At 46.4% G+C, this 18725-nt stretch overlaps 1 protein-coding gene across 4 annotated transcripts in view; it reads left to right on the top strand.

Annotated features, from left to right (window-relative positions):
* Window positions 1-18725, top strand: part of ETV6 (ETS variant transcription factor 6) — a 230812-nt gene that overhangs the window by 28899 nt on the left and 183188 nt on the right. Inside the window, exon 1 of one of the 4 annotated variants that reach the window (XM_058655717.1) lies at window positions 17897-18028. The exons of the other annotated variants lie outside the window; for them this stretch is intronic. The gene's annotated coding sequence lies outside the window, so the exon portion shown is untranslated. Of the gene's footprint in view, window positions 1-17896; window positions 18029-18725 lie in introns of those variants that run through there. 4 annotated transcript variants of the gene reach the window in all.

The raw sequence follows: 18725 nt of genomic DNA, 5'->3' as shown, positions 1-18725 counted from the left end.
GAACTAGTTGAAAAGATTTGCTTTCTTTGTTAGGAGGAATTGGTTCCATGAGTGTGGAGGCTGAAAATTTCTAGAAACTTCTGTTTATAAACTGGAGACAGAGGAGACAATGGGTCATGCGGTTTAAAGTTTGAAGGCTTGGAAATCAAGGGAGCCAGCAGTGCAAGTCCCAGACTGGAAGTTGGGAAGCCACGAGGCAGGTGGACTGGTAGCCTTGTCCTATGCGCCGTGCCCTTTGAGGCTCTCAGGGGGGCTGGATGGTGCCCACCCATGCAGGGGAGGGCCGTCTGCTCTGCCGAGTCCACTGTTCCAATGCTCAGCTCACCCAGAAATATAGGCATATTCAGGAATAAAGTTTAATCCGAATATGATATGATTGGTATATAAAGTCAACCATTGTAGATATGAGTGATGATTGGGTTGAAAGGAGATGGTTCTTGCCTACTCTCTCTGTGTGTGTGTGTGTGTGTGTGTGTGTGTGTGTGTAATCTTTCACACAGTGTGAATGCATGAGAAGTAATGGCTAATCTTTTAGGGAGGGTGTCATGTTTTGAAGGATTTTTTTTTTCTCTTCAGCCTTCTTGATGCCAAACCTTGAAATCAAATAGCAAATGCTTGGGAAAGAACAGTCTTACCAGTCAGGTACTGTGTTAGGTAGAGTGAGTTTGTAGTGCTTGCTGGATGAGTGAGTGAATGGATGGTTGCATTTTTGAGACAGAACATGGCTTCTGATGTAAAACTTGCTAGCCCATCTTCCTGCAAGTTCTCTTTTCAGCCCTTCCCTGGTTTCTGCTGCCTGGGAGGGTAGGATGGTACTTTCCTGTCTTTTTGCTGGGCTTAACATGAAGTTCACTTATAGTATGTTAAACACTCTTGATGTCTCTCCAATCTGTAAATATTTTTTAAAGGTGTATTATTTGTAAGGCAGAATTAGAGAAGGGATCTTCTGTTCACTAATTTGCTCCCCCAATTGGCCACAATGGCTGGGGCTTGCCCAGGCCAAAGGTAGGAGTCAGGAGCTTCATCTGAGTCTACTGTGTGGGTGCTGGGGCCTGATCAGTTGGGCCATATTCTGTGGCTTTCCCAGGGACATTAGCAGGGGACTAGATAGCAAGTGGAACAACTGGGAGTTGAACCGTCAAGCATATGGGATGCCAGTATTGCAGATGGCATCTTAACCTGGCATGCGACGATGCTGGCCCCAATAAGTACTTTTTTATGGAGGCGTCTTATGGGATCTAATGTACTCTTGTCACTCTTATCTCCCCACTTGCCAATGGGAAAGGACACAGTTAGGAAGAGTCGGTAACATTTGACAGTTGGTGTCTTTCCCAGACCCTGTGTCAGAGCTGGAGATGTGGTTTCTTACTTTCAAACATGACATCTCGGGGAGAGGACACGTTTCCCTTGGCATCTGCCATTGTGACATCCTCTGAGTCTCTCACACCTTCTCATTATATTACTCTTCTCAAGTTTGCAAATCCCTCTTCATCGGCTTCATTTAGTCTGGCATCTTGGTGGAGTGAGACTAGCACTCGGCTGAGGATTAGGGCTAGCTGTGTCCTTGGGTAAGATGCCGTACCTAGGCTGAGGTTTTTCTCTGGGAATGCTGAGACATTTAGCCAGACAGTTCTTTGGCTGTCGGGCCAGTGGACGGACCTCTGGATGCTGGAAGGTTGTAGGTGGGTTTCAGTCTTTCCAGGAGTGTCTTGGTCTTAGAAAGCAAGGTCCTGTATTCCCATGACAAGTGAAGGGAACCGTGCTGGCCTCTTCAGTTAGAAGGTACCAGCAATAAAAATCTCAGCAGTTGTTTGGAGGAACAAATTATTTGTGTCTACTGATAATCTAGAAACCAAATTGCGAAGTGGACCCCTGCGTGGGATCTAATGTTACTCACATTTTTGACATTTCTGAACTGTTTCTGATGGTAGAGTCCTTGCTTCTGCAGGGTTTAGTTGAGACTCCCTCTCCCCCTTCGTGGTGGCACTGTGTCTGTTTTCCTCATGTTACATGGACAGGTAGGGCAGGGGATGCATCAGGGCAGGTATTAACGCGTAGGATTTGGCTCAGCCCTCACGCGTTGATTTCCAAACAGCCAGGGATTAACTCCTTCCATTGGTGACTCTGGAGGGGGAACAACAGATAGCAGACACTTTTACAAATGATGGAATGTCCCCATTTCAGCTTCTGGAAGCAAAGTGATCTGCTTGGAAACTAATTAGAGCATTTTCCCGATGGTGTTACTGATCCACTTCTCCTGGCTGTGTTTCTAACACAGTTCAAAGTTTTGCTTCTGGACCCCAGGAAGGGCAAGGAAAGTGTGTGCCATCTTTGGTATTGCACGTGGGTAGTTAGGAGGCTTTAAGGCTCTCAGTCCGGTGGCACAGGAAGCCTGCTAGGCCATACTTAACTCTGCACATCTCTGAGTCTAGATGTGGTTTCTTTCCGCCATGGCCACCTGCCATTTGCACAGAGGATGTGGCTGGCTGTTTTAGCCGTGGCCAGTTGCCCAGTGCAGCCAACTGTTTTATCATTGTAGATGGAGAGGCAGGTGCAAGCATCTGCATCTGGGTTCCACAGCAGCTGAGTACCATCGAGTCCTTTCCATGTCTTGAATTCTCAGCATAATTTCTGATCAGCTCCTACATTTTGTTTGTTAGCTTCTTCCTTCATTCATTCTTTTTCTTTCTTGATTTTTTTTAAAAGATTTACTTATTTTTATTGGAAAGGCAGATTTACAAAGAAAAGGAGAGACAGATAGATCTGTCCACTGGTTCACTTCCTAAGTGGCCGCAACAAGCTGGAGCTGAGCTGAACCTGATCCAGGAGCTTCTTCTGGTGCAGGGTCCCAAGGCTTTGGGCCGTCCTCTACTGCTCTCCTAGGCCACAAGCAGGGAGCTGGAAGGGACATGGAACAACTGGGACAAGAATGGTGCTGCCGAATGGGATCCCAGCACACTCAAGGCGAGGGCCCCTAGCCGCTAGGCCACGCCGCCGGGCCCAAAACTCAGCTCTTTAGCACATTAGGAAAGAAAAAAGTCAGAGGGCCTGGCACAATGGCTCAGTCACTAAATCCTCACCTTGTGTGTGCTGGGATCCCATATGGGCGCTGGTTCTGGTCCCGGCAGCTCCACTTCCCATCCAGCTCCCTGCTTGTGGCCTGGGAAAGCAGGAGAGGACGGCCCAATGCATTGGGACCCTGCACCTGCGTGGGAGACCCGGAGGAGGTTCCTGGTTCCCAGCATCGGATCGGCGCAGCATCGGCTGTTGTGCTCACTTGGGGAGTGAATCATCGGACAGAGGATCTTCCTCTCTGTCTCTCCTCTCTGTATATCTGACTTTGTAATAACAAAAAAGAAAAAGCTGAGTTGTGTGACCCTAGACATCCATTTACATAAACAACTCTTTAGAGGGGCTGAATCTGGGGCTACAGTGTCTAAGTCACTGCTTGGGATGCTCACATCCCATAGCCAAGTGCCTGGGTTTGAGCCCGGCCCCATTCTGAATTCCAGTTTCCTCCTAATGCATATGGCGGGGGGTGGGGAGGGAGGATATATTCAGGCTCCTGCAGCCCACATGGAAAACCCTGATTGAGTTCTGGGCTCCTTCTCAGCCTACTCTGGTCCCAACTTGTGTGGGTATTTTGGAGTAAATCAGCAGATGAGAGGGTGTGTGTGTGTGTGTGTGTGTAGGGGAGGGGGTCAGTGTCCCTTTCTCTCTCTTCTAAATAAATAAATGTAGACATTTTCAAGTTAGCCGTTTATACTTTCTGGCAAGTTTCATGCCACTTTCTGCGGGGCTCCTGGAGTTTCTGGATTCCATCTAGCATGAACCATGAAAATCCAGTGACTTCCACGGGGTGAAGCAGAAAATCAGGACATCCAATGGAAGTTAACGATGAATGTTCTTGACTATAATTAGATACTTATTTCCACCACTGGTTAAGTAAAAGCTTCAGACCACAATTCAATGAGTAAATCTATATGGCTATTTTTGTTTGCACTTTCATGGTCAAGGTTGATTGTTTGATTAGACTCGGTGATTCAAGGTAGACATGCATACTGAACGTTTTATATTTTTTAAAGACAGATTTAGTTTTATATTTCTTAGGAAACATAACCTTAGCCACTTTTTTATAACAATACCTGTGTCCTGTAAGCTGTCCAGATTTCTGTGCAACAAAGGTGATATACAAAATGAAAAAATAAGTTGAATAGATGAGTCTGTTTGTTCTCTGTTTCATGGTCCCTTGATCAGTTTTTGTTCATGTCACACACACCACTGAGATGGGTTACTTTCTCATACATAGGCAGGGACTTGAAGTTCATGGACAAGTGGGATTAAAAGATAAGTTTCTTTTGATGCCAAAACAATTGAAATCCATGCTTAGTTTTTTCCTGAGGAAGGAGGAGTAGTCTTCAGTTTCCATGAACTTGAGAGGAATCTTTATTTGTAGGCACAGAGTTCCAGGACTGGAAAGGGAGAGGGGTGTTGACGTCTCAGTACTACTTTGTACATATGGCTGTCGCTTTCTGTACTCTGTATCACAAAGAATGAACAGTGAACTTTGAGCCCGGGTTTAAGGTGTGTTGTCCTCTAACTGTCAACAGACTATAAACTCAGAAACAGATTACTCTAAGAAAAAGGCCCTGAAGGGCTTTATCACTTCTTTGCCTTCAACTGCCTTTCCTTTTTGGTTGGCACTTTTGAAAGTCATCTCGCAAAATTTCTACCACACTCTTTTGGAAGAGGCCATTCTTTAGTTGCTGCACGAAGTTTTGTGCAAAATTGGAAGACTGGTCTTCTAAACCCTGCATCGTAAAACTGGTTGATAATTATTTCAGCAGCTGTGTACTCCCACGCGCATGGGAAGAAGGAGGGAGGTCATTGGTCACAGACACTGGGGGCCAAGCCAAAGTGTTCAAGGGAGTGGGTCTTGCCTGTAAGAAGCTTTACGAACATTGTAGCTAATTACTTTTATTTACTTTTCTTTTTCTTAAAAAATTATTGCGCAAGTTTTTTTTTCCCCCTGGGGTGGGAGGACAGAGGCGGAGAAAGGAGAGGAGGGTGCTCCTTTGTGTACCATCTATTGGTTCACTGCAGGTGCTTGCTGAGGCTGGGCTGGACAAGGGCTGAGGCTGACTGCAGGTTCAATACAGTCTCCTGAACTGGAGCAGAAACTGCATGATGTGAGCCAATACCTGCCGCACAACAGGGTCTGTTAGCAACTTATCTCATTTTCTATGTAAGTTTGAAGATTTCATTAGAAAAGTGTTCACACAAATTCGCCAGAATGTTGGACAATTGAATCAGCTGTGTTTGCTCATTGTTCAACTTTGACAATATTAACACATGACTGATCTTGTGTCTAATCCGACACTTCTCACCCCTCCCCGAGCCTGTTATTTTGAAATATAAATCCCTCATCATTTCATCTATAAATAAATACTTAGGCATCTTTAAAGGACCTAAACTTGGCAAAATGTCATTATCACACCTAATAAAGCTAAAGTAATTCCTTCATATCATCTAATTAATACCTGGAGTTCCACATAATGCCTAGTTCCGGCACCAAGGATACAACCTATAAAAGCCAGGCCTCGGGTTTCAATACCCATGAGCCCACGAGTGAGGGAAGAGTCGAAAAAGAGGTAAAAGGAAAAACAAGATAATTTCTGCTCCTGACTTTGAGAGACATGCAGTGGATGACATGAGAGTGGCCTGGGATACGGGTGTGGCTGTTCCAAGGACAGGTGGAGGAAGGAGGAGATGGATAAATCCGGAAGTGTCAGGGAGCAGAGGCCAGGTGACATGCAGGAAGGAGCTGGCACTTGGGGGGACAGCTGGGCAGGTGAATGGATTTGCTAGGGCATGGAAACTGGGGTGGACTCGTCAAGTGTTTTCTCACCAAGTAAACTTATTTGTAACATATAACTTTCCATCCTGTAGCTTTTTTTTTTTTTTAAAGGTTGGTTTATTTTAATTGGAAAGGTAGATTTTACATAGAGAAGCAAAGGCCAAGATCTTCCATCTGCTGGTTTACTCCCCAAATGGTAACAACTGCTGGAGCTGAGCTGATTCAAAGCCAGGAGTCAGGAGCCTCCTCTGGGTCTCCCGCATGGGTGCAGGGTCCCAAGGCCTTGTGCCATCCTCCACTGTGCTCCCAGGCCACAAGCAGGATGGGAAATGGAGATGCCAGGTCACGAACTGGTGCCCATATGGGATGCTGGCACTTACAGGCAGAGTATCAGCCAGTTGAACCATCATGCCAGCCCCTATCTTCTAGCTTTTCAATAGGACATATAGCAGGGTATATTGATATTGTGCTCCGTGATCATTTTTTGATTGGCTTCATAATTGGTTATACTTAATTGCCTCTGACATTTCAGAAACAGACAGAACTTAAAATCCAGACCACTTTGAAATATAGAAGGGCACAAGCTCTACTAGAACCTTCAGGGCAAAGAGCCTTACCTGTCTGTGATATGATACAGCTCTGAATACTACCAGGTCGGCTCCAGCTTGACATTGGAGGTACTTCCTTTTTCTTCCTGTGTAAAGTAAGGGTGACAATTTGTTTATTTTCCTTCTGACTTTTTAATACTTCTTTAAACCCGGAAGTGGGAAATGGATATATTTAAAGCCAACAATACACAGACACGCACACATGTAGCATCATGTGTGTTGAAAGTCTGTCTGGGATAGTAGGAAGGAAAGGCAGGATGCGCAGAGAAGTCTTTCAGCTTGGATTGTGGTGCGACAGCAAGTCAGGAGCTGGCTGCTCTAATCCCTTCTGCCATAAAGATAAAATGAACTGAACGGAGGGGGCGATTCCAGCTTCTTCTCAGCTGCTACAAGAAATGGTCGCTGATAATACACACAGAAAGTGCGTCAGCCTTTCTTCCAACATAGCCAGCCACAGTCAGACTAAACATTTGTAGATGTCAGGCTGGTCTTCAGTAGAGGTATTTGTTGATTCATTCATTTATTATTTTTTTTGCAAGGAAATCTTGGTTACAATTCACCGACTTGAACCCGAAGTGAAGCTATTGTATTCAAAGACTGTTGACAATGATTTCATCTAGAAAATTCTGTTTTGTGCCACTATTTTAAGCTTAACCATCCGCTGTGTTAAAGGTTATAGATAGTTTGCCTATGAATTTTTACTCTTGCTTATTTATTTTCTTTTTCTAAGGATTTATTTTTATTTGAAAGGAAGATATTTTACAGAGAGAAGGAGAGAGAGAGAGAAGTCTTCCATTCAATGGTTCATTCCCTAAGTGACTGCCATGGCTAGAGCTGAGCTGATTGGAAGCCAGGAGCTTCTTTTGGGTCTTCCATTCAGTTGCAGGGTCCCAAGGCTTTGGGCCATCCTCTGCTGCTTTCCTAGACCATAAACAGAGACCTGGATGGGAAGTGGGGCAGCTGGGGATGCGAACTGGCTCCCATGTGGGATGCTTGCAGTTGGAGGATTAACATGCTATGCTACAGCACCTGCCTCCCATTTGTTTTCAGATCTACCAAACAGCAGTGCTTGTGTGTTCACCCGAGAGGACTGGCGTTTTTTTTTCTCAGTAGGGGACTAGAGAGCTTGTGCTAGATTCAGTTTGTCTTTATTTACTCAGCCGCTCTTCCAGGGCCCGGAGCTGTCAGAGGCGAAGCAGGAAATGACTGTTTACATCTGTCAGGAATTCATGGTTCTGCCTTTCATGGGCTTTCATGCCCTTCAGAGACTGTTTTCCACAGTGTGCTTGTTGGAGGGTCTGGAATATCACCCGAGTGGTGCAAAGATTGCTTATCAAAGCTCAGTCCTCTGTGACATGTGGCTTTCCGTAGCAGATCATTTTCATAAAAGTTTAATTTATCAATTACTATTTATTTAACTTACTGGAAAGGGGAAGAAGTTGATGTGGGTTTTCCATCTGCTGGTTCACTCTGCAAATGCCTAAAATAACCAGAACAAGACCAAGTGGAAGCCAGGAGCTCAGAGCTTACTGCGGAGTTCCCATGTGGGTGCAGGGTCCCAGCCGCTTGAGCCACCCCTGCTGCCTTCCAGGGTGCACAGCCCAGGAAGGTGGAATTGAGGATGAAGCCGGAACTGGATTCCAAGTTGTCCAGTATGGGATGTGTGTGTCTTGTGATGTCTTCATCACCGTGCCAGATGCCCTACCCAATTTTTTGATTTAGTAAGAAGATAGACATATTCCTGAGTGTTCACCATTTATTTAGTCAGAGCGCCCTCATGGGAGGCCTGGATCGAATTCCTGGCTCTGACTTCAGCCTGACCCAGCTCTGGCTGTGGCAAAGCGTGTGTAAAATGAGCTAATAGATAAGGCGTTCCTTTTTCTCCTTCAAAAAAAAGAAAATTACTAATGTGAGAAAGAAGTGAAGTGCGTGTTATGGACTTAGCACAGTTGTAACCAAAGTGTAGTTTGGCAAACATCATTGTGATATTAAAAAGTAAGCATTTGATGTGGTCCTGAGTGTAACATACTTTAAATCATTGTAGGGAAGAAAAAGCAAACAAATGTTGTGCTTTACCTTGAAGGAGCTTGTAGCTTGGCTGAAATGTTAAGACATGAAAAGGAAGATAAGTAATAGCACCAAGCAATATGTGATCAATGTCAAATGCAAATGCTTGCTAAAGGGGTTTAAAAGGAGACAGTTCATTGTGCACTAAAATAGTATAATGACAGTGACTGCTACCAGCATGTATTGAGTGCTTGCCATGTACTAAGTACTCATCAAGGATTTTACAGGCATTCACTCATTTAATCCTCATCTCAGCTCTGCGAGATAAGTATTTATCTGATTATCCCTGTGTTATGGTTCAGGGATACTTGGAAGAGGCCATTTAAGGAACCCAGAGTCACGTGCAAAGGAGGTGGCGGGGCCTCTGTTAGATTCTTGGCTCCAGCACTGCTGCCTTCGCCATACCTCGGCGGCCTGGGAAAACTTGGTTGAAGGGGAGACTGAGGAAAACGGACCACCTCAGGAACAAGGCTGGAGTGAATGCAGAAAGCGGCTTGGTCAAGTTGCAAGGGTGTGGTTTTAAGGGCTGCTCAGAGGCCCTTGGACTTGATCCCGATAAGCAGTTAGAAACCTAGGGAGTGGACTCAGCAAGACGACGACAGGACCACCTTGAGAGGTGGATGTCGCAGAGGGACGTTGGGTGTGTTGCATAAGCCGGTCGCCAGACTGGAGCCTCTGGGCCTTCTCGTTTGTCTCTACTGAAGTTTGGTGGTTATCTAGTGGTGGGTTGGGGTTTTCCATTAGCTGGGTCTCTGTTGACCTTGAAGGGATCAATAACTAAAATATCAGTCACTGAGCAGCAGGAGGCTCACAGTGACCCTGGTGGTAAGCGAATCGTGCAGAGCCTGGGTCCTGTCATGGAAGCAGCCTTCCCATCACCCCCACCTCCTGGGTTCCCTACACTTGTTTGATTTTGGGTAGAAGGGTAACTGTGGAAACGCAGGAGGAGAGTGATGGCACCCCCTACCCCTGTTCCTCAAGGCCTGGCTCAGGGTCCCAAGAGGATGACCAGAAAGATCCTTTGGGATTACCTGGTCAAGATCACATATATTTAGAGAAGAAGTTGGGGGAATAATGATCATTTTCCACTCCCCTGACGATTAATCTTGGGTTTAAATGCAGGTTCCAAAATAAAGCATAAGTGGCAGTAGCTCAGAGAAGCAAACCAAGCTTAACATTAAGTGACATGGGGCTTCTGAGGATGTGGGTTGGACTGGGAGCAGAGGTTTCTTACTGCATCTCGAACGCTCTTTTCGACGAGGGAAATATGTGATTAAGAAATGTTTTTGGCAAGATCTCTCCACGATTGTTGACTGGGAAAGAGGCCCAGGACTCAGCCAGGCAGGGAAAATGTGGGGTGTTTGCTAGGGTTGTGGGAGAGGAGCATTTTGAAATATTGGAAGGAGAGTGAATCCCAGGGCCTGGGGCAGAGAGGCCAGGGGCGGAGGTGGAGAGAAGTAGCATAATTCGGTTTCATCCTGATAAGAGGGTCCCTGCAAGGAAGAGTTAAGTAGAGGAGGGGTCTGCTTAAAGTTAAAGACAGAGAGGGATAGAGCTGAAACCTGAACACTCCTTTCTAGAATGTTTATTGCATACTTAAAGACATTGCATGGGACACGAGCTTTTTATGGAAAACCAAGGCTACCTCTTTTACAGGAAGATGAGCTGATTGATTGCTGGCCTGCTGGCATGACAGCGTCCCCAGTTATGCTAACAGGCAAGCTTAGCTGAGCTGATGAAATATCCTACTCTGGTTGCAACCTTGGATGCACTTGCTTTTTGTAAAACACAGGATAAATGGGCATCAGTGGAAATTTCAGAAACTTCAAGTGTCCATGCTTGGTTCACAGGTGTTTGGAGAAGTGAAACTTGACTGCGAACTCACTGGTGGATGTTGCGTGAAGTTCATCTTTGTGGCTGCCCTTGCTGCCCACAGCGTGGGCTCTGTCCAGAATCACTTGTGTTCTCCTGGAGGGCTCACTCATCTCTTTTTGTCTTTTGACATCTGCCACACACACACTCTCCCAGCGCATGCAGTCCAAACTCGTTTGCTTAGCATCACTTCTGGAAGGAGATAGGTCTGATTGATTTTCGTGCACCAACACAGACTCGCAGTGGTGTTCTCGCTGGGAGCTCTGCGTACTCCCTGTCACCCACGTGGATTTATGATGCAATCGGAAAGGGGTCAGAGTATTCAGAGAGCAGATTAATGCTGGGCTCGGAGTGCTCTGTGATGCTGAGGGAGCCGAAGTGCATCTGGAGCTGTGCAGTGCGTCGGCTCCTCCTGCAGATTCACGAAGAAAGAGGGAGCCTTGTGTGCTGAGAAGGGGGTGGGGATGAGCATTTCTTGCCTCCCTGTTTTATTTGTTATTATTTGAATGTTTTTGGTGATGCAGGTGGAGAGAGAGAGAGACAGACAGACAAATACATGCAAACAGGAGAGGCAGACAGTAAGCATTGTCATGAACTGACCTGCTCCCCAAACGCCCACAACAACAAGGACTGGCTTAGGCAGCAGCTAAGAGCTGCAACTCGGTCCAAGCATCCAGTTACTTGAGCCATTACCACCAGCTCCCATGGTACACATTAGCAGAGAGCTGTAGTTCGGAGCCATGGCTAGGCACTCCAACACCAGACAGGGGCATTCAACTGCTGGTCAAATGCCCACCCCTTCTTACCTCCTTTCTATGGATTATGTAGACACCGATCAGCCAGTATGAGTCAGCCTGCAGTAGAAAGTGATGTGGAGCATTCCCTTTCCCCTTCCCTCCTTTTCTTAGGGGATCCCTTTTCATTTTGCATAGGTTCAGGCTTGGTACTAAATTATTCTTGTAACTTCATTTTCTGTTTCAATATTGGACTTCCTGTGTCAACAGTTGGACTGGTCATAATCTTGACTTCATGACCCATTTTGTCCATTTTTTCCTGATTTAAAACAGTATCGTAAAAATCTTTTTCATCACAAAACCATAAACTAGGCCTAACAGGGCCATCCATTTCTCTTTGTTCCAGCAGGACCCCTGGACCCTTTGCAGGTTGTAGGATGCCTACTTCTAGCTGTGTCTTCACGGAGATGGGTGCAGGAGCTCTCTGAGGTCTGTTTATATGAGGCCACTGTTCCTACTCAGGAGACCTCTACCTTCATGACCGAGTCAACTGCAGAGGCGGCTTGGCTCCTAACGCCATCCTGTTGTGCAGTTAGGATCCCAGCAGATATAGTCCTGTGCCTCCAAGCGGCGGCATCCCACATGGGCACTGGTTTGTGTCCCAGCCTCTCGACTCCCCATCCAGCTCCCTGCTTGTGGCCTGGGAAGGCAGTCGAGGACAGCCCAAGTCCTTGTGTCCCTGCACCCATGTTACAGACCAGGAAGAAGCTCCTGGCTTCAGATCGGCTTAGCTCTGGCCATTGCGGGCATTTGAAGAGTGAACCAGTGGTTGGAAGATCTTTCTCTCTGTTCTCTCTCTGTTCTCTAAATCTGCCTTTCTAATAACATAAAACAAGTAAATTAAAAAATAAAAAGATTTACCAAATGAAATGGGTGTAGCAGGGATTGTTAACCCATCCCCAAATATCTGACCACGTTCGAGTCCTCACTCATTTCCTACCTGCTTCCCTCTCTTTCTCAAGTTAGCCATTGGTGCAGTTCTGTTTCCATCTTCTCTTCCCCTCCTCTTCCTTTTCCTTGCCTTGTTCTCCACCCTACATTTAGCGCTGACTGTATTGCATAAAAGCATGAAACATACACATCAGAAATCTAATTCTGCACAGACATGTGCTTAACTTGAGCTGTGTTTTAACTTTTTAAAAAATATCAGAAGGTATTCATTATTAAAGTTTTTTTAAGGACTTATTTATTTATTTGAAGGGAAAGTAGCAGAGCGAGGGAGGGACTGAGAGGCAAAGATCTCCCATCTGGGTTCACTCTCTGCACTGGTCAGGACTGGGACATCCCACGGTCAGGATAACTGGGTCTCTCATGTGGGCAGCAGGAGCTCAAGTACTTGGGTCACTCCTCCCAGTCCCTTGCCAGGCAGATTAGCAGGGGACTAGATGGCAAGTGGAGTAGCCGGGGCTTGAACAGGAACTTATTTGGGATGGCAGCATGACAGGCTGTGCCTTAATTTGCCTCAACACCAGCCTCTACTTAAAATTTTTAATGTGAGCCATTATCTCTATTGCTATGTATCACCATTATTTCCTCTGTTGTATAATATTCTGTGGTGTGTGAGAATTGGTTTATTTATTTGGTGTCTCTCTTTTAGCATTCATTTATTCATTTGAAAGGCAGAGTGATAGATACAGCAGTTTTCCATCCACAGGATCACTTTTCGGGGGCTCACCAGAGCTGGGGCTGGGCCAGGCTGAAGGCAGGAGCTCTGAACCCCATCCAGGTCTCCCAGGTGGGTGGTAAGAACCCAAGAACAGGGGCCGTCATCTGCTGTCTTGCACAGGGTGCATTAGCAGGAAGCTGAATTGGAAGCAGAGAGTAGGCAGGACCCCAGCTGAGCACTGTGATACAGGCATCCTAATTGGTGGCTTAACACACTGTGCTACAATATCTGCCTCTGGTTTTTCAATGATTGACATTCAAGTGGGTATTGGCATTTTGGCTATTACAGACAGGCTTACCCTGAATACATTCACTTGGACAGGGAAATTCCTTTACACAGTTCTTTTTTGGAAGCCAGCAGGGGAGCTCCTGTTCTGGGGCATTTATGGGAAGCACAATGAGGATAAATGCTCAGCCCTTTTTGCTTCTGTTTGATGTGCTGAAGTGGAGGGAATCATGGCAGGGGATAAGACACCATTCTTTGAACTGTATTCCTGCTTGCAGTTTCTCAGTCCTACTCATGTTTGGAACAACGCAGGCCACACAGCAGTTGCTTTATGTAAAAAAAACTTGTTGGTTTTGTCTTTTGTTCAGTTCTCAGGTGTTAAGCCAAGTCCTCTGTGCGACTCATCTTTTTTGTTGCTGTTGTTGCTGCGTGTGTGCAGTATCAAGCCAGCTGTTTGTACGTGTTTGTTTAACATCTGCCCTGAGTTAGGCAGCCCGCATCTTTTCAATGCTTGACGGCTGCTCTGCAGGAACTTGCTGTCGGGTGGGGAGAGAACGGAGGCAGGCGTGTGTTCCAGTGCTTAGGCCATAGAGAAAGCATACTAAATTCTGCGTGAGTGAGCAGCGTTCTGGGGCTTGGGAGGCATGTTGGGTTTGGTATTTGAGGAGTGAGTGCGAGTTCACTGGGTTTGTTGAGGTGGATGGTGTAGGCTGTGACAGGTTTGGGAGAACACACACACTTGGGCCGTGACATCTGCTAGGCTGTGACTGGTTAAACCGAGATAGGTAAATCAGATCAAAATGTCAGTTCATGTTTATGAAAACCTCATCGATGTGGGGCTTGGTGGACAGACCAAGTCACTTTCACTACTGCTAACCTCTGCCCCACAACTCATCCTCTGGGCCTGAGCTGCTTAGTGGCATCCTCTGCCTGGGTGACACATCCCAGTTGGCAGGTATGACCGTGTACCCAGAGTTGAGGAATGAACCCCATGATCTGTGGTCCTTGTTAACCCATTTGCTTGGACAGTTGGAGTCCTCCCACACTGGGATTCCGACAGCATTTCTGCTCACAGAGCAGTTTTCCTCTGTGGAGACTGGATCAAGATAATTCTGCTGCAGGGTTAACAACTGCATACCCAGGGGAAGTTCTGCTCCTACTTCCGGGGTCCTCCAGCCCTGTTGCTGTTGCTTTCTCCTATCTCTGTCCCCAGCTGCTTCCTTCAACTGCTCCGTAGTGACTCAGGGGGAAGCTGCAGGGATGGTTGCTCGGCCACCTCCATCCCTGAACATCTGTCAGAATCTGCAGCACTGGCAGAGGGAGTGAGGAATTCAGGGAAGAGTACGGAGAGCACGGGTAGATGCCAGAGTCCCCCTTCTTGGAGAACACAGCCAGTCCTCTGTGCCCAGTACTCCTTAACTGGAGAGATCATTTAGCTCTGAGCATATGGAAATACATGCCTGGGAAGATAAGATGGGAGTTGAGTCAAGTGAAATTGTCATTGTACTGGAAAATGGTAGAGCAACATGATACAGGAAGCAGGCGCCACTTGGGGCACCCGTATCCATGTCAGAGTGCCAGGGTTCGAGTCCCAGCTGTGCTGTTCTTCATTTGTACTAAAGTGCCCCGTGGGAGACAGCACATCATGCCACCAGCCTATTGTTCTCTGCCATCCACATAGGAGTTCTGGGTTAGGGCCACGTTCCTGGCTTTGGCCTCACCCAGTCCTAACTCCTAACTGTTGCAGACATTGGGGAGTGAGCCACCCGACAGAAGAGCAATCACTCTCTCTCTCTCTTCATTACCCTCTTGAATATGTTACAAAGAAATATTGTGCCATGATGTAATAGAGTGTTAGATTTTGCTTAAGTGTTGGGAAGAGTTTGATTAATTTCCTTGTGTTCTTTAAAAAAAATAAATTTTCCCAGAGGCAAAAAGATTGCGAGCGAAAGAGCTAGGGAGACAGAGACAAAGAGGGTGTTGTCGTTTGCTGGTTCGCCTCACAGATGCCTGCAACTCTCAGGGCTGGGCCAGCAGAGAATTCAGTTCTGGTTTCCTGCATGTGTGGTGGGAGGCCACTCGCTCGGACCATCACCTGCTACCCCCAGGGTCTGCCTTAGCAGGAAGCTGGTGCCAGAAGCTGGGGCCAGGCATGGGAGCCAGGTGCTCTAATGTGTGCTATGGATGTCTTAAGGATGTGCAGGGCCACTCCAGCTTTCTTTGCTTGTTCCTACCCAGCGCTGTGGTTGAGAATAAAGACCCCATAACTGAATAAAACCGAGTTTGAACCCTGCCTCCACTGCTTGTTAGATATGTGACTTTTGGCACATTATTCTGAGTTCCGAGTCTGTTTCCCCAGCTGAACAATGGGCTGCTACAGCCTAGCTCTCACAGTGGGTTATTATGAGGAACATGTAAGATGCAGTATTTTGGAGTAGCTGTTAGTGGATTTCTCGAAGTTGGGGCCCCTGGTTGGTCTAAGTTCACCCTTTATGAAGAGTCGGTCCCATGGCCGGATTCATGCCCAGTGGGCTGGCTTCTCCCATGCTCAGCAGACCTTGATGTCACAGAGAATGCAGAGAGGAAAAATTGGAAGAAGAAGGTATACGGACAGCATGGGGTCCTCTGCCCAGGGCTAGCACTCTGTGTCACTCTTTGAAAAAAAATTTGTTTTTATTCTGTTAATTATTGGAAAGTCAGCTTTACAGAGAGAAGGAGATGCAGAGAGAAGGATTTTCTGTCTGCTGGTTTACTCCCCAAGTGGCTGCAGTGGTTGGAGCTGAGCTGATCCGGAGCCAGGAGCTAGGAGCTTCTTCTGGGTCTCCCACGCAGATGCAGGGTCCCAAGGCTTTGGGCTGTTTTTGACTGCTTTCCCAGGCCACAAGCAGAGAGCTGGATGGGAAGTGGGGTAGCTGGGGCACAAACCAATGCCCATATGAGATCCTGGTGCACGTAAGGCGAGGACTTTAGTCGTTAGGCTACTGTGCGGGGCTGTCTGTGCCACTCTTGAAACGGTCCCTGAAAACGTCTCCTACACCACTACCTTCCCAGTGGAATCTTGAGCCACCTGAGTCCGCTCTGCTGCAGCCTTCCCTCTGCCTCTGTGTATTTCATCTTGGAAAGGCAGAATCCTGGATCCCATGTGCTTTTCTTTGTATGTCTCTTTCTCAGCCATAATGCTACCCCCAAGTGGAATAAGGTGTCTCTTTCCTTCTCCATGAAATCACGAGTTCCTTTTCTCCTTAAATTAAGGAGCAAAGATTCTATCATTCTGTGTCATTCCGTATTCATTCTGTATCCAATTATCACTGGGCGGCTCTTCCCTTGGAGTGACATGTGGTTAAAGATCGCAAAGGTGATAGTGACAGAACTGTGATTGTCATGTAAAGGTGGCTTGTGTCCCTAAGTGTATGCCATCTCTGAATGCTGCTAAAATCTGTCCAGGGGTACTGAAGAGAGGCCAGGGTGAAACTTTTAATTTTCTGGCATTTTCATGGATGTCAAAGTGATCTGTCATGAATGGAAGACATGTTGTCCATCCTTAACAAGGATGTTATTCCAACCAGCCCACATTAATAGGATTTCTTGGAAAATTGGTGCAATAGGAGGAGTTTCTATTAAATTAGAGATTTTTGCAGTTTATGTAATTAGCATTTTGGGTGGGCAGGGATAGAACAATATGTAGAGAGTTTGAGAGAAGAAACTTGAAGCAGCTGGTACGGTGGAGTGGATGAAGTTGCCACCTGTGACATTAGAATCCCATAGGAGTGCCAGTTCAAGGTGCCGCCTCTGTTTCTGATCCAGCTCCCTGCTAATGTGCCTGGGAAAGCAACAGAGGATGGTTCAAGCACATGGGCCCTGCACCCATATGGGAGTCTAGGAGAGGCCTCTGGTTTCCTACTGGTCTAGCTCTGACCTTTGCAGCCATTTGGGGAGTGAGCAAATAGATGGAAGATCTCTGTCTCTCCCTCTCACTGTAACTCTTGTCTTTCAAATAAATACATATATTTTTAAAGAAATCATGAGAGGGAAGAAATAAAGACCGTTTAAAATTTTTTTATGTATTTTCTTACTTGAAAGTGCAACAGAGAGAGGTAGGGTCCGAGAACTTGAAGACATCTTTCATCCATTGCCTCACTCCTCAAATGACCCTCAGTAGGTGGGTTTGGGCTAGATCAAAGCCAGAAGATCTCCATCTAAGTATTACAAATGGATGGAAGTGGCCCAAATGCTTGGGTCATCTGCTGCTGCCTTTCCAGGCACATTAGCAGGGAGCTGGATCAGAAGTGGGGTAGCTAGGACTTGAACCAGTGCTGATATGGGATACTAGTGTCCCAAAGTGGGAGCTGATCCACTGTACCACAGTACTGCCCCACAACCACTGCCTTGAAGGAATTGGAATTTTTCCTGCTGGCTGCTGAGTTTGTCTAGCTTCTTTTCTTTCACTGAAGCCTGAGTGGTTTAGGATTGAAGTAATTGAATAGTAACCCACCTATCTACAGTGTATATGTTCTAAGACCCCTAGTGAATGCCTGAAGCCATAGATAGTACCAGCCTCTACATACACTGTGTTATGTTTTGTTTTTTTCCTGTGTGTGCATGCCAGTGATTAAGTGTCACCTAAATTAGGCACAATAAGCAATTAACAACAGCAACAAAGTAGAACAATTATTACAATATAGCACAGCAGAAGTTATATGAATATGGTCTTTCTAAATATCTTACTATAGTGAAATTTCAGTAGGCTTGATAAGATTCCCCCCCATCTTTTTTTTTGTAAGCCAAGTACTTTCACCTTTTTACTTAAAGGAAGCCCTTTGATGCATCAAAATCGCCAGTGTCACTATTCTTGCATCTGGGGTCATTATGGAGCCAATGCACCGCAGTACTGTGTGAGCCCTGGGACATCGAGACACCTGATCTGATGGGTGACTAACAGGTGAGCCGTATCTACTGTGTGGATACCCTGCACAAAGGAAGGATTTGCACTCTGGGTTTTTGGAAAAGCATGGTGTGAGGTTTCATCATGCTCTTCAGAGCAGTGTGTGATTTAAAACCTGAAGATTGTTTCTGGCATTTCACTTACTGGTGCTCGACCATGGTTGATCATAGGTAACCAATACCATTGAGAAGGGCGGTGACCATTAGATGACAGTTCCTGGCCTGTTTTACTCTCCAACGGGGTGAAATGAATAGGCACAAGCAAGTGAGAAGTACTGGTTCAGTCAATGTGAATCAAAAGCTGCCAATGCTATCATCTTCTCAACTGTATTTCCCCTGATAGGTCCCAGGACATGGAGAGTCCCGTGTTAAGGAGCGTCTGGTTCTCCTATATCTAGTAGCCAGGAGACCGTATCTAGGAGGCATAGTGAGTGTCATGACACCTCCATAGTTGCCAGACACTTGGAGGTAAGGACCTCGCCTGGCCCTCCTTATCCTCTAACCCAGCTAGTGTGAGTTCAGGAACTCCACAGCCTCAGGTTCAGCAGCTCTGAGCGTGTTCTGCTGGCTTTTGTATGTTACCAGCGCTGTTTCTTCTTAATCATTGACTCCTGGAACAAATGATTCAGAAGGACCTCTGTAGGTCCAAGTCTCTCATGGACGGTATGAGGACCTGCAGAGAGAGGAAGGAGGAT

Source organism: Ochotona princeps, chromosome 27 (genome assembly GCF_030435755.1).
Source record: "Ochotona princeps isolate mOchPri1 chromosome 27, mOchPri1.hap1, whole genome shotgun sequence".
Classification (NCBI taxonomy): Eukaryota; Metazoa; Chordata; class Mammalia; order Lagomorpha; family Ochotonidae; genus Ochotona; species Ochotona princeps.
Note: the sequence above shows the minus strand (reverse complement) of the source record. Positions and strands in the feature narration are given on the sequence as shown.